This window comes from Myotis daubentonii, chromosome 1 (assembly GCF_963259705.1).
Source record: "Myotis daubentonii chromosome 1, mMyoDau2.1, whole genome shotgun sequence".
In the NCBI taxonomy this organism is placed as follows: Eukaryota; Metazoa; Chordata; class Mammalia; order Chiroptera; family Vespertilionidae; genus Myotis; species Myotis daubentonii.
This window is the reverse complement of record NC_081840.1, coordinates 76834591-76851458: the sequence shown is the minus strand read 5'-3', so window position 1 is coordinate 76851458 and position 16868 is coordinate 76834591. Positions and strand designations below refer to the sequence as shown.

General features: G+C 39.6%; 1 pseudogene; it reads right to left on the bottom strand.

Annotated features, from left to right (window-relative positions):
* Positions 1 to 1192: 1192 nt before the first annotated feature.
* On the bottom strand, positions 1193 to 1683 carry LOC132227791 (T cell receptor alpha variable 9-2-like; annotated as a pseudogene).
* Positions 1684 to 16868: the final 15185 nt, after the last annotated feature.

Here is a 16868-nt window from a genome sequence, read left to right as displayed (position 1 = left end):
CTTGATATAGCAGAGAATAAAGAAGCCAAGTGTTAATAAGAACTTTTACATTTTTTTCAGTGGTCCCTCAATCTTCATTATTTTACAACTTGGAATTTTTATCAACTATTTATAAAAGTACATTCTAAACCCTCTAAAAACACATTAAGAGAAGGTGGAAAACACTCAGTATCAATTGCGTACAATTATTCTGTGCACAAGTAATTAGTGGAAAGTTGAATCAAGGGAGGCATTAACTGTCTTTATAAACCTCACATTTATTTACTAAAAGGGTCAATTTTAATATCCTACTATGTGATATATATCACAAAAAGAAATTTGGACAAATCTCAGAGGGGAGGCAGGGGTGAGAGGATAGGAAAGGAGAGATTAACCAGGGAATGTATATGTATATATGCTTAGCCCATGGACACAGACAGTAGTGTGGTAAAGGCCTGGGAGGGGCTGGTTCAGGGTAGAGGAGCTCAATGGGGTAAAATGGGGGGTGGGGGTATCTGTAATACTTTCAATAAAAATATTTTTTTTAAAAAAAAGAAAATCTAGGGGGTTAGAGAGCAACCAAAGGACTTGTATGCATGTATAATAGCATAACCAATGGACACAGACACTGGGGCGGTGGGGGTTTGCCCAGGGTAGGAATGGCTGGAGGAGGGGGCAATTGGGGAAAAGGGAGACATATGTAAAACTTTAGACAATAAAAAAAGAAAATAAACATCTATGTTTCATAATTTGTGTTAAAGTTTTAAAAAAAGGAAAAAAAAGAAAATTTAGTATGTAAAAAAAAAATTGGAGTCATACCAATAGATATAAAATATCTTAAACATTTTAACAATTTATCTGTTTTTAATATCCATGTTTTAGTGCATTATCTATATATAAAAAACCCTAAGTGACTGACCATCCTACTGTTCAACCATTCAACCAGTAGCTATTATACGCAATGACCACCAGGGGGCAGACACTGAACTCACAGGCATGGAAACATGGAACAGACTTATGAATCTCAGAGAGAAAGGGGGAGGGGGAGAGCAGGAAGAGATTAACCAAAGATCTTATATGCATACTAGAGACCCAGTGCATGGATTCGAGCACCGGTGGGGTCCCTCGGCCTGGCCTGTGGGGATCGGGCCGAAACCAGCAGTCCAACATCCCCCGAGGGGTCCCAGATTGTGAGAGAGCACAGAGTTAGTGCTCAGCTCCCCCTGCAGTTTGTCACTGCGTCACTCAGTGCACAGTAGTACATGGCCGAATCTGACTCGCAGACTGAGCCTTTCTCCAAGTGGATGGTATTTAGTTGTTTATGGGATGTGGCTTCAAATCCTTTGCTGCTTCCCTTCTCATTGGCCTTTGTGGCTTTCAGGAGCTGTGGACCTTCTCCAGGATACTGAACATACCAGAAAAGAATGGGATACCTTGTGGTTTCATAAGAGCAGTTCACAGTCAGGGAAGCTCCTTCCGAAAGGGTCACTTGACCTTTTGTCTGGGTCACCGAGTCTCCACGGGTTCATCCTGGGGAAAAAGAAAAGAGATCTGTGTCTCTTCAAGTTGGGCATAAAGCTGTTAAATAAAATTATGGTTAAAGAATTTGCTCACATAACAGAAGAAAGAGTCCATGTATTGAGAGTTGTGTTACTTACCAAGCACTAAGAGTACCACAGTGACAAAGCCTAGAGAAGAGTTCATCTCTAGAGTGTCACCTAAATAATGTTCTTGACTCTTAATATGAAGAAATTTTGAAGTCACAGTGAAAAGATAAATCAGAGCCTACATTTCACACAAAAAATGTTTGTGTTGGGATTCTGCACCCCCTGGTGGACAGGGACTAAAATGAGATGCCTGTTTCTCAGTCTTCCAAAGTCAACAATATGTTCCAAGCACATGTAAGTCTTCACATGGCCCTTGTAAATCTGAACAAGAGCTGTCATAACCTTTAAGGTTTATTTTGTTCTTAGGCCACCACCTGACATGGAAGTTCTTTAACAAAGCATGATATTTCTGTAACTGGGAAGATAACATTTTGATCATTTTAATACAATCCTTTATACATTTTTTTTATATTCTTATGTATCCTGTGTGACAGCCTATAACCCATGAATGTTAGACAGACATTTGGGGTGAAATGAGAGGAAGGATAAAGAAGTAGAGTCATTATTAAATGATTCTATGTTTTTCAGCATGTAGAACAGCAACTGACAATGTGCTCACTAAATATTTGTTAAATAAAACAAATTATTAAATAAAAATAATAATCAGTCTTTGATTGAGGAATCATTACCATATTGAAATACAATATTTCTTCCCCTTCCTCCCTCCCTTCGAAAAAGCAGTGGAAAAAATATTCTCAGGAGAGGATTAACAAACAAAATTAAAAAAAAAACAGATACCTTAAGACAAATGAAAATGAACACACAATGACCCCAAATCTATGGGACATAGAAAAAGTAGTCCTAAGAGGAAAATTCATAGCAATACAAGCCTACTTCAAAAAAATAAGAAAATTTTAAATAAACATCTAAACTCACACCTAGAAGAATTAGAAAAACAATAAATAGCAAAGCACAAATGGAGTAGAAGACAGGAATTTTTTTAAAAATCACAGTGGAAATAAAGAAAATAGACTCTAATTTTACCATTGCAACAAGAAAATTAAGATATTTAGGAATAAACTTAAACAAGGAGATAAAAGACCAATACTTGGAAAAGTACAGGATGTTGAAAAAAGAGATAGAGGAATATATAAACAAGTGGAAGAATATACCTTGTTCATGGGTTGGTAGAATCAACATCATTAAAATGTCCAAGGCAATATACAGATTCAATGAAACCACTATTAAAATACCAATGACATATTTCAGCAAGGTGGGAATAGAAGGATCATACCTCAACATAATAAAAGCCATATATGACAAACCCACAGCCAACATCATACTCAATGGACAAAAACTAACACCATTTGCCCTAAGAACAGGAACAAGACAGGGATGCCCACTCTCACCACTCCTGTTCGACATAGTACTGGAAGTATTAGCCATTGCAATTAGACAAGAAGAAGAAATAAAAGGCATCCAAATTGGAAAAGAAGAAGTAAAACTGTCCTTATTCGCAGATGGCATGATACTGTACATAGAAAACCCTAAAGACTCCATCAAAAAATTATTAGACTTAAAAATGAATTCGGCAATGTAGCAAGATACAAAATTAATGCCAATAAATCGATGGCATTACTTTACACCAATAGTGAACTTAAAGAAGGAGAGACTAAAAAAGCAATCCCATTTACCATCACACCAAAAAAATTAAGATACCTACGAGTAAACTTAACTAAGGAGGTAAAAGACCTATATGCGAAAAACTACAGGACGTTGAAAAAAGAGATAGAGGAAGACATAAACAGATGGAAGAACATACTGTGTTCATGGATTGGTAGAATCAACATCATCAAAATGTCCATACTATGCAAAGCAATCTATAGATTCAATGCACTCCCCATTAAAATACCAACGGCATATTTCACAGACCTAGAACGAACTTTCCAAAAATTCATCTGGAATAAAAAAAGACCCCGAATAGCTGCAGCAATTCTGAAAAAGAAGAACAAAGTAGGTGGGATCTCAATACCAGATATCAAGCTGTATTACAAAGCCACTCTTCTCCAAACAGCCTGGTACTGGCACAAGAACAGACATACAGGTCAATGGAATAGAATAGAGAACCCAGAAATTGACCCAAACTACTATGTTAATATTATTATATTAATATTTGACAAAGGAGTCATGAACATACAACGGAGTCAAGATAGCCTCTTTAATAAATGGTGTTGGGAAAATTGGACAGATACATGCAAAAAAATGAAACTAGACCACCAACTTACACCATACACAAAAATAAACTCAAAATGGATAAAGGACTTAAACATAAAATGGGAAACCATAAAAATACTAGAGGAATCCATAGGCAGCAAAATCTCAGACATATGCCGAAGCAGTTTCTTCACTGATACTGCTCCTAGGGAAATGGAAACTAAAGAGAAAATAAACAAATGGGACTACATCAAAATAAAAAGCTTTTGCACAGCAAAGGAAACCATCAACAAAACAACAAGAAAGCCCAGTGCACGGGAGAACATATTTGCCAATGTTATTACTGATAAGGGTTTAATCTCCAACATTTACAGGGAACTCATACAACTTAACAAAAGGAATATAAACAATCCAATCAAAAAATGGGCAACAGACCTAAATAGATACTTTTTGAAATTAGACAGAAGGAAGGCCAAGAGACATATGAAAACATGCTCAAAGTCACTAATTATCTGAGAGATGCAAATCAAAACGACAATGCGGTATCATCTCACACTGGTCAGAATGGTTATCATCAACAAATCAACAAACGACAAGTGTTGGCAAGGATGCGGAGAAAAAGGAACACTTGTGCACTGCTAGTGCGAATGCAGACTGGTGCAGCCACTATGGAAGAGAGTATGGAGTTTCCTCAAAAAACTAAAAATGGAACTCCCATTTGACCCCATGATTCCACTTCTAGGAATATATCCCAAGAAGCTAGAAACACCAGTCAGAAAGGATGTATTCACCCCTATGTTCATAGCAGCACAATTCACCATAGCTAAGATTTGGAAACAGCCTAAGTGCCCATCAGCCAATGAGTGGATTAAAAAACCATGGTATATCTACACAATGGAATACTATGCAGCTATAAAAAAGGAAGGAACTCTTACCATTTGCAACAGCATGGATGGACCTGGAGAGCATTATGCTAAGTGAAATAAGCCAGTCAATGAAAGAAAAATACCACATGATCTCACTCATTTATGGTATATAATGAACAACATAAACTGATGAACAGAAACAGAGATAGAGAAGCATCGATCAGACCATCAAACCTCAGAGGGAAGGTAGGGGAGGGTGAGGGTAAGGGGGAGACATCAACCAAAGGACTTGTATGCATGCATATAAGCCTAACCAATGGACACAGACAACAGGGGGTTCAGGGCATAGATGGGGGTTTGGGGGCTCATGGGGGAATGAGGACACATATGTAATAATAAAAAATATATATTAAAAAACAAAGATTTAGAAGAGAGGGGAAAAAAAGGAAATAGGGTTCTCAATTATATGTACAAAGCTAAACTAAAACCCTATTGTATGGGAATGGAAGGCTAGTGATTGTTTTCAACACAAATGCCTGAGTTCCCCTCAGGTGTACTAACTGAAATCTACAGAGAGACCTGTGAATCTGTATATTCCATAAGTAGCTCAAGCGATTCTTATGCTCAAGCAAGGTTTAGAAATATATTGTTAACAGCCATTAACATAAAGTATAACCAATGTTATTCATGCTGTTTTAAAAGATATTTAATATTTGCTTTTGCATATAGAATTTTTTGAAATAAAATTTTCTATTTTATGAAAAAGGTAGTACACACACATGTGCTAAAAATAATCCAAGAATTCAAAAGTGAATAAAGTATAAATTCAGTCTTAAAAAAAAAAAAAAGACTTAAATGTAAGTCATGAAACCATAAAAACCTTAGAAAAACCATAGACAGAAAAGTCTCAAATATCTCTAGCAGCAATATGTTTGCCAATACATGTACTAGGGCAGGGGAAATTAAGGAGAAAATAAACAAATGGGGCTACATCAAACTAAAAAGCTTCAGCACAGCAAATGAAACCATCAACAAAATGAAAAGGGAGAGGGCGCAGGCTGGGCTGAGGGACCTCCCCATCTCCACCCACCCCTCCTACCCACAGTGCACTAATGTCATGCACCAGGTCTCTAGTGTGAAATATAATGAACAACATAAACTGATGGACAAAATCGATCCAGAGACATAGAAGCATGGGACAAACTGATGAATCTCAGAGGGAAGGCAGGGTGGGGGTGGGGGACAGAGATTAACTGGGAAACATATGCATATATGCATAACCCTTGGACACAGACAATATCCTGGTGAAGGCCTGGGAGGAGTGAGTGTGGGGTGGAGGGGGTCAATGGGGAAAAAAGGGGAACATCTGTAATACTTTCAATAATAAAGATAAATTTTTTTAAAGACAATACAAAAATCAATGAAGCCATGAGCTGGTTCTTTGAGAAAAAAAATAAACAAAATTTATAAATCTTAAACCAGAGTCATCAAGAAAAAGAGAGAGAACCCAAATAAAATCACAAAAGAAAGAAGACAGTTGGCGTCCCAGGTTGTGTCCTGGAGCAAATGGAGTGAGCAGCTGAAACTAGTAACACCCACCCCGAATTGGCTAAATTGCTCAGCTGGTGAGACGGTTTGCAGCCCGGAAGGGCAGAACTCCCCTGGAAAGGTAAAAAAAAACCAGGGATTTGGGCAGGAAAGTTTTCCAGACCTCTGGGCCCAGAGGGTCGGAGGGAGACCGCATGGCAGACAGTCGCGTCCCCCGGGACAGGCACAGCCCCTGACGGGGGAAAGGAGATCTGCGGGATTCCTGGCACTGCCAGGGGATTTGAGAACTGGGTTCGGTGACCACGGAGGACTGAGCCTAAAGGGGGAAGCCTGAAGAGCTGACCTGACCATGCAGTGCCAGTAAGAGAGGAGCTTACAGAACCTAAGCCTTCCCCGTTTCCGCGGCCGGCGTTTGTTTGTTTGTTCTCACCGAATCCTGTTCATGGGACATTTCGGATACAGACACTCACCTGTGCTGAAGAGAGGGAGAGGGTGTGGAGGAGTGGAATCTGGGGAGAGACTGAGGAGAGAAGGGGGGCCAGGAGAGGTGGCAGCAAATTGAGTGTTGAGTGCTGAGACACCCCTTAGCCCAGGACTGGGGCAGCCATTCTCTCCAGAGAGTGAGACTCCTCCCCCCAGCCCTCAGGCAAGGAGCACAGCCACACACAGATTCCACCCTGAACAAGATCAAGGATTAAAATAATCTGATCAGTCCCTGGGAGTTAACAGGGTCTGGCCTATAGAAGGATTTTCAATGCCGTATAGCCTCAGAGGCCATCCCCAGAACACTGCCACCCAGAGGCTGAGCCACAAACTGACTCTTAGCTAAACACAAAATAAGGCAGTCTGAGAAACAAATAAGGCCTGCCTTGAAATAAGGACTGTGGTTTACAACACAGAGGAACAGTGTATCACAGGGAAACTCAACACTCTCCTGAATACCTGGCAGGACTAAAGGCGAGCCAGACTGAAGAATAGAAGAACCGAAGGACCTTCACTACTGCAATTTTTTTTTCTTTTTTCACCGTTTAACTAAGAAACCAATTTTTTTCTTTTTTCTTTTTTCTTTTTTTTTCTCCTTTTTTTCTTCTTCTTTTTTTTTCTTCTTTTTCCATCTTCTTTTTCCTGATTTTACCCTTTTAATTACTACCTTCTTATTTTTAACCAGCATTATTACTGCTACCATTTTACCATCTTTTAAAGTGCCATTTTATTTTCTCTTTATTTTATTTTGGGATTAGTGTTCTCCATTCTATTTTCATCGTTATATTATTGGTTGTTTCAAGTTTGCATCCATCTACAGGGAGCTGTTGCTGGAATTTGCTGGGATTAGTGGCGGTTCTATAGGAGTATTCTCCTCATATAAAAAGTCTCTTCCCCTCTTCCACTTCATTCTCTTTTTTCGCTCTTTTTTTTCTTTTCTTATCTCACTTTTATTTTCCCCCCTTCTTTTTCCCAATTTCATTTTTGCACTCCCTTTTTTGATCCCTACTTTTCTTTTCTTTTTTCTCTTTTATCTTTTTCTCTTCCTTCTTCTTTATCCCCTAATTCTCTTAATTCGGGTGGTCACCTTTATTTGGGGTTACTAATATCGTGAATATATTTGTGTATAGTGCCTGGTACGTGGTGCCTTGTTGTGTTGTATTTTGTGCCTTTAAATCAACACAGCAGATCCAAGCAACAGCAACCTCCTGAGCACCACACCCTCTGCTAAGGAACAGCAGCTGTACGTGAAACCGCCCCCCACCAGCCAGAAGAGCCACCACAGCTGTGAACAGCACCCACCAGAGGAGCTGCTGCCAACTGAAGAGCAGCTGCTACCGCAACCGCCCGAAGAGCAACCACAGACCAAGGAGTCACTGCCACCCAGGGAGCAACCACTGAACGACTCAACGTCTAGATATGTCAGTGAGATCAAACATGGGTAGACAAAGAAACCCCCAAAGGAAAGAGAAGGAGGACTCTCCAGAAAAGTAGCTAAGTAATACAGAGGCATGCAACATGACAGAAAAAAAATTCAGAATAAGGGTCCTAGAGTGCATAAACCGGATGGAGGGAAAAATCGACAACCTCTGCAAGAAGCAAGAAGAAACAGATGAAAAAATCAACAACTTAAGTAAGACCCAAGAAGAAATGAAGAGTGATATAGCTGCAATAAAAAACACCATTGAAAGTATCAACAGTAGGCTAGGAGAAGCGGAGGACCGAATTAGTGAATTAGAAGACAAGGAAGCAAAACACACCCAAAATGTACTGCAATTGGAGAAAAAAATTAAAAGACAGGAGGAGAGCCTAAGGCAGCTTTGGGACAACATGAAACAAAACAACATACGAATAATAGGGGTACCAGAACAACAGAAAGATGAACAAGGATTAGAAAACCTATTCGAAGAAATAATATCAGAAAACTTCCCTGAGGTGGGGAAGAAAAAAGTCACACAAGCCCAGAGAGTCCCATACAAAGTGAACCCAAAAAGACCCACACCAAGACACATCATAATTACCAGGGCAAATGTTCAGGACAAAGAGAAAATCTTACAGGCCGCAAGAGAGAGACGGAAAGTCACATACAAGGGATCTCCCATTAGATTATCAAATGATTTCTCAACAGAAACACATCAGGCCAGAAAAGAATGGACAGAAATTTACAAAGTGATGCAAAGCAAAGGACTGAATCCAAGAATACTCTATCCAGCAAGGCTATCATTCAAACTTGAAGGGGAAATAAGAAGCTTCACAGACAAAAAAAGGCTAAGGGAGTTTATCACCACCAAGCCAGCAATGCAAAAAATGCTAAAGGGACTGGTATAAAAAGAAGAAATAAAAAGCTCAGAAAGAAAACAGCCACACACACACAAAAAAAGAAATGGCTACAAACAAGTACCTTTCAATAATAACTTTAAACGTAAATGGACTAAATGCTCCAACCAAAAGACATCAAGTGGCTGAATGGATAAAAAAACATGACCCATACATCTGCTGTCTACAAGAAACCTACCTCATTAGAAGGGACTCACACAGACTGAAAGTGAAAGGATGGAAAAATATACTTCAGGCAAATGGAAAGGAAAAGAAAGCTGGGGTAGCAATACTTATATCAGACAAAATACCCTCAAAGTGAAGGCCTTAACAAGAGATAAGGAAGGCCACTTCATAATACTAAAGGAATCAATACAACAAGAAGATATAACCCTGGTAAACATATATGCACCCAATGCAGGAGCACCCAAATTCATAAAAAAAACTCCTGGAAGATATCAAAGGAGAGATCGACAACAATACAATCATAGTAGGGGACTTTAATACACCATTGACAGCACTGGATAAGTCCTATAGACAAACAATCAGCAAAGATACAGCAATCCTAAATGACTCACTAGATCAGATGGACTTAATAGACATCTTCAGAACACTTCACCCCAAAACCAGGGAATATACGTTCTTCTCAGGTGCTCATGAGACATCTTCAAAAATAGACCACATATTGGGTCACAAGCAAAGTATCCCCAAATTCAAGAAGATTGAAATCATAAAAAGCATCTTGGCAGACCACGATGGCATAATACTAGAAATAAACTACAATAAAAACAACCCAAAATACTCAAACACCTGGAAGCTGAATAGCATGCTATTAAATATTGACTGGGTTACCAATGAGATCAAAGAAGAAATTAAAAACATCCTGGAAACTAATGACAATGAAAACACAACAATCCAAAACCTATGGGACACAATGAAAGCAGTCCTGAGAGGGAAGTTTATAGCGCTACAGGCCTATCTCAAAAAACAAGAAAAAATGGTAGTAAATCATCTAACTCTACAACTCAAAGATTTAGAAAGAGAGCAACAAGAAAACCCCAGAGTGAGCAGAAGGAAGGAGATAATAAAGCTTAGAGCAGAAATAAATGACATAGAGACCAAAAAAACAATACAGAAAATCAATGAAACCAAGAGCTGGTTCTTTGAAAGGATAAACAACATTGACAAACCTCTAGCCAGACTCACCAAGAAGCAAAGAGAGAGGACCCAAATAAACAAAATCAGAAACGATAGAGGCGAAATAACAACAGACCCCACAGAAATACAAATGATTGTTAAAAAATACTATGGATAGCTCTACTCCAACAAACTAGACAACCTGGAGGAAATGGACAAATTCCTAGAAAAATACAACATTCCAAAACTTGATCAGGAAGAATCTAAAAATCTCAATAGGCCAATAACTATGGAAGAAATTGAAGCAGTCATCAAAAAGCCTCCATCAAACAAAAGACCTGGACCAGACGGCTTCACAGGGGAGTTTTACCAAACATTCAAGGAAGAACTAAAACCTATCCTCCTCAGACTACTACAAAAAATCCAAGAGGAAGGAACACTTCCAAGCTCATTCTATGAAGCCAGCTTCACCCTAATACCAAAACCAGGAAAAGACAACACAATGAAAGAGAATTACAGGCCAATATCCCTCATGAACATAGATACCAAAATCCTCAACAAAATCTTAGCAAATCGGATCCAGCAGTACATCAGAAAGATCATACACCATGACCAAGTTGGATTTATCCCAGGGATGCAAGGATGGTACAATATCCGCAAATCAATAAACGTGATACATCACATAAACAAATTGAAAGAAAAAAACCACATGGTCATATCAATTGATGCAGAAAAAGCATTTGACAAAATTCAACACCCATTTTTGATAAAAACTCTCAGTAAGGTGGGAGTAGAAGGATCATACCTCAACATAATAAAAGCCATATATGACAGGCCCACAGCCAGCATCATACTCAACGGACAAAAACTAACACCATTTCCCCTAAGAACAGGAACAAGACAGGGATGCCCCCTCTCACCACTCCCGTTCAACATAGTACTGGAAGTGTTAGCCATTGCAATTAGGCAAGAAGAAGAAATAAAAGGCATCCAAATTGGAAAAGAGGAAGTAAAACTGTCCTTATTTGCAGACGACATGATATTATACATACAAAACCCTTAGAGACTCCATCAAAAAGCTACTAGACTTAATACATGAATTTGGCAATGTAGCAGGATACAAAATTAACCCCAAGAAATCTGAGGCATTTCTATACACCAATAGTGAACTTTCAGAAAGAGAGATTATAAAAACAATCCTGTTTACCATCGCACCAAAAAAATTAAGCTACCTAGGAATAAACTTAACTAAAGAGGTAAAAGACCTCTACTCAGAAAACTACAGGACGTTGAAAAAAGATATAGAGGAAGACATAAACAGATGGAAGAACATACCGTGTTCATGGATTGGTAGAATCAACATCATTAAAATGTCCATACTACCCAAAGCAATCTATAAATTCAACGCACTTCCCATTAAAATACCAACAGCATACTTCAGAGATCTAGAACGAACTCTCCAAAAATTCATCTGGAATAAAAAAAGACCCCGAATAGCTGCAGCAATCCTGAAAAAGAACAAAGTAGGTGGGATCTCAATACCAGATATCAAGATGTATTACAAAGCCACTGTTCTCAAAACTGCCTGGTACTGGCACAAGAATAGGCATATAGATCAATGGAATAGAATAGAGAGCCCAGAAATCAGCCCGAACCAATATGCTCAATTAATATTTGACAAAGGAGGCAAGAACATACAATGGAGCCAAGATAGTCTCTTCAATAAATGGTGTTGGGAAAATTGGACAGATACATGCAAGAAAATGAAACTAGACCACCAACTTACACCATACACAAAAATAAACTCAAAATGGATAAAGGACTTAAATGTACGACAGGAAACCATAAAAATTCTAGAAGAATCCAAAGGCAACAAAATCTCAGACATATGCCGAAGCAATTTCTTCACTGATACAGCTCCTAGGGCACTTGAAACGAAATAGAAAATGAACAAATGGGACTACATCAAAATAAAAAGCTTCTGCACAGCAAAAGAAACCATCAACAAAACAACAAGAAAACCCACTGTGTGGGAAAACATATTTGCCAATGACATATCTGATAAGGGCCTAATCTCCAAAATTTATAGGGAACTCATACAACTTAACAAAAGGAAGATAAACAATCCAATCAAAAAATGGGCAAAAGACCTAAATAGACACCTTTCAAAAGAGGACATTCAGAAAGCCAAGAGACATATGAAAACATGCTCAAAGTCACTAATCATCCGAGAGATGCAAATCAAAACAACAATGAGGTACCATCTCACACCTGTCAGACTGGCTATCATCAACAAATCAACAAACGACAAGTGCTGGAGAGGATGTGGAGAAAAAGGGACACTTGTGCACTGCTGGTGGGAATGCAGACTGGTGCAGCCACTATGGAAGACGGTATGAAGTTTCCTCAAAAAACTGAAAATGGAACTCCCATTTGACCCTGTGATCCCACTTCTAGGAATATATCCCAAGAAACCAGAAACACCAATCAGAAAGGATATATGCACCCCTATGTTCATAGCAGCACAATTCACCATAGCTAAGATCTGGAAACAGCCTAAGTGCCCATCAGTAGATGAATGGATTAGAAAACTGTGGTACATCTACACGATGGAATACTATGCTGCCCTAAAAAGGAAGGAACTCTTACCATTTGCAACGGCATGGATGGAACTGGAGAGCATTATGCTAAGTGAAATAAGCCAGTCAATAAAGGAAAAATACCACATGATCTCACTCATTCATGGATAATAGAGACCATTATAAACTTTTGAACAATAATAGATACAGAGGCAGAGCTGCCTCAAACAGATTGTCAAACTGCAGCGGGAAGGCCGGGGAGGGTGGGAGCAGGAGGGAGGGGGGTAAGAGATCAACCAAAGGACTTGTATGCATGCATATAAGCATAACCAATGGACATAAGACACCGGGGGATAGGGGAGGCTAGGGGACTGTCTGGGGCGGGGGGAAAAAATGGACACATATGTAATACCCTTTGTAATACTTTAAGCAATAAAAAAAAAAGAAGACAGTTGACCACTGATGCCACAGAAATACCAAGAATTGTAAAAAAAAAAAAAAAAAAAAAAAAAACCTACTACAAACCATTATATGCCAACAAATTGGACAAACTGGAAGAAATGGGTAAATGCCTAGAAGCAATCAATTTTCCAAGACATAAGAAGAAACACAAAATATAAACAGACTGATTACTATATCTAGTTAGTAATCAAAAACTTTCAACAAATAGAAGTCCTGGACCAGCTAACTTCACAGGTGAATTTTTCCAAACATTCAAAGAAGAATTGACATTTACTTTTCAAACTACTTGAAAAAATTCAAGAGTGCCAGCAGTAACCTGATTTATGAAGTCAGCAATGCCCTGATTTCAAAATGAGACAAAGACATTACAAGAAAATAAAATTCTAGGCCAATATCTCTGATAAATATAGATGTAAAAATCCTCAACAAGCCCTGGCCGGTGTTGCTCAGATGGTTGGGGGTTGTCCCATACACTGAATGGTCACAGGTTTGATTCCAGTCAGAGCACATACCTAGGTTGCAGGTTCAGTCCCTGGTTGGGTGCATATAAGAGGCAACCAATGTTTCTCTCTCTCTCTCTCTCTCTCTCTCTCTCTCTCTCTCTCTTCTCTCTCTTTCCTCTCTCTAAAATCAATAAATATATCCTTGGGTGAGGATTATTATTAAATCCTCAAAAAATATTAGCAAATTGAATTCAGCAGTACATTAAAAAGATTACGTAACATCATCAAGTGGAATTTATTCCTGGTTGGTTCAATATCCACAAATCAATTAACATGATATAGCACATAAACAAAATAAAGGATAAAATTATATAATTATATTAATGGATGCAGAAAAAAGCATTTAACAAAATCCAGCACCCATTTAGGATAAAGATTCTCGGCAAAGTGGAAATAAAGAAAACATACTTCAAAATAATAAAGGCCATGTATGACAAACATACAGGTAACATCACACTCAACAGGGAAAAGCTTAAGTGTTTCCCTTAAGAACAGGAACACGACAGGGATGTCCACTTTCACCACTTTTATTCAACATAATATTAGAAGTCCTACCCAAAGTCTCAGATGAGAAGAAGAAATTACAGGCATCCAAATTGGAAAGAAGGAAATAAAACTCATTATTTGCAGATGACATGGTACCACATATATAGAGAGAACCCTAAAGATTCCACTAAAAATCTATTAGAACTGTAAATGAGTTCAGTAAAGTAGCAGGATACATTAATATTAATAAATATTAATATTCAGAAATTGGTTGTATTCTGATACACCAAACCCAAGCTATCAGAAAGAGAAATTAAGAAAACAATTCCATATACAATGGCATAAAAAAATAAACCAAATACCTATTTATAAATTTAACCCAGGAGGTAAACGATTTATACTCAAAAAAAGTATAAGAAATTAAAGACGATATAAATAAATGAAAGAATATATGATACTAATTGATAGAAAGAATTAACATTGTTAAAAATCCATACCACCCAAAGCAATCTATAGATTCAATGCAATCCTTAGCAAAATAGCAACAGCATTTTTCAAAGAACTAGAACAAAATGCCCTAAAATTTATAAGAAACCACTAACAAACTCCAATAGCCACAGCAATCTGGAGAAAGAAGAACAAAGTTTCTGGTATCATGCTACTTGATATCAAACTATGCTACAAGACTATAGTAATCAAAGCAGCATGGTACTGCCCAGCCGGTGTTGCTCAGTGGTTGAGCGTCAACCTATGAACCAGGTTGATTCCCAGTCAGGGCACATGCCTGGGTTTCAGGCTCAGTCCCCAGTGTGGGGCTTGCAGGATGCAGCCGATCAATGATTCTCTATCATCATTGATGTTTCTATCTCTCTTTCCCTCTCCCTTCCTCTCTGAAATCAATTAAAATATCCTATCTAATAAAAGGGTAATATGCAAATTAACCATCACTCTGTCACAAACATGGTAGTGCCCATAGCCACAAGATGGCGACGCCCAGTCCTCTCAGCCCCGCTGGAGTTCCCCAGTCCTGGGGGGCAGCCACTGAGAGCAGGCAGTGTGAGTGGCCTGGTGGAATGCTTGCTTCATTGCTACAGCAACAAGGCAAGTGTTCCACCCCAGCCTCAGAGGTGATGGCAAGGACGGGAGCAGGATGGGGATGCGATATCCAGTCTGGGTGCCGCAGCAGGGTGCTGTGTGCGGATGGAGTGCCCAGCTCACATAGGGGCATGAGCGGTGGGAAATGGGGAGCCCCTATTTGGGGAATGAACACGCAAAGAGGAGCAATGCAGCTACATGCAGCTTGCCCGCCTCCTCTGGAGGAAGTCTAAGGAGAGAGAGATGGGGAACAGCAGGCTTCAGCTGCGCCTGCCACCTGCAGATGGCGCCGCTTTCACTCACTCACTCACACACCCAGGTTCGCTCCTTCCAGAACACCGATTGGTGGCGCCGGCAGCAAACAGCCGTCAGTTCCAGGTTAGAGGGCCACCGCCTCCTGCACCAGGACAGGCAGGACGATTCGTGTAGGAAACTAGGATGACGCTCCCTTAAAGGGCTCAACTCCCTGAAAACCAGACTCACCCAAAAAGAATAAGTTCTTTGCTATTGTACTGATCCATTACCTTTAAGTATCATTCACACATAAGACACTTTATCAATATCGTTACAATGTTATAAAATAGATGTGTGCTTTTTTTTAACTTTATTTTTCAGATAAGGAGAGGTAGATTCAGGGTCTGAATCCACAATTGGCTGTGTGGAAAGCTTCTGTTCAGCTCTGAAAGCTGGGTGTGTGGCAATGGACGACCACCCCAAAAATACTAGATGGTGAAAGAAGGAGCTGGAAATGAGACAAAATGGTATGTGTGCATCTTCAAAGGAAAGTGGATGCCGCTCCAGTCTAGGCACTTCTAGGAGACCTTGACAATTATTGGCAAACTGCCATTCTGAAACAAGCAAAGGTGAGGAAGGAGTACAGGTAATGCAGAATGCAAACTGCAGTTTGGGCAGGTCAAGGACTTTGGCCTAGCAATGCAATGCCATCAGAGTTGGGACGTTCTAGGATTCTCAGAACTTTGCAATTGATTTCTATTGTTTGCTTCAAGAAATTTCAAGCAAATGTCTTGAGATTTTATATATCTATAATAATAAAAGCATAATATGCTAATTAGACCAGATGTCCTTTTGGACAAAGCCAGGGCTGCAAGGAGAACCCTTCCTGGGTGCCAGGGGGAAGCCGGTGTTGGCAGCAGCGGGGAAGGAAGGCCTACTTTTACATGATAAGCCTTCCCTGCTGGCCTGATACATCTGTACATTTGAATGTGTATATTATCCTATCTAATAATAGAGAAACATGGTAATTAGCCGTACCACCACTACCCTTCCCATTGGCTAATCAGCGAGATGTGCAAATTAACTGCCAACTAAGATGGTGGTTAATTTGCATATGTAAGCACAATGCTGGGAGGCGAAAGGGAAAGGATGGAAGAAGCCCCCTGCCACTGATGGTGATAGGAAACCCAGGGGGGAGCTAAGAGCTGGGGGCAGGGCAAAGGCGGCCCTAGGGGCCGCCTTTGCCCTGCCCCCCAGCAGTGATCAGAGAACCCAGTGCCTTTGCCACCCCCGACCAGTGATCACGGGAAGCAGGGGTGGAGCCCGCGATGGGAGCTGGGCAGGGGCGGAGCCGGCATT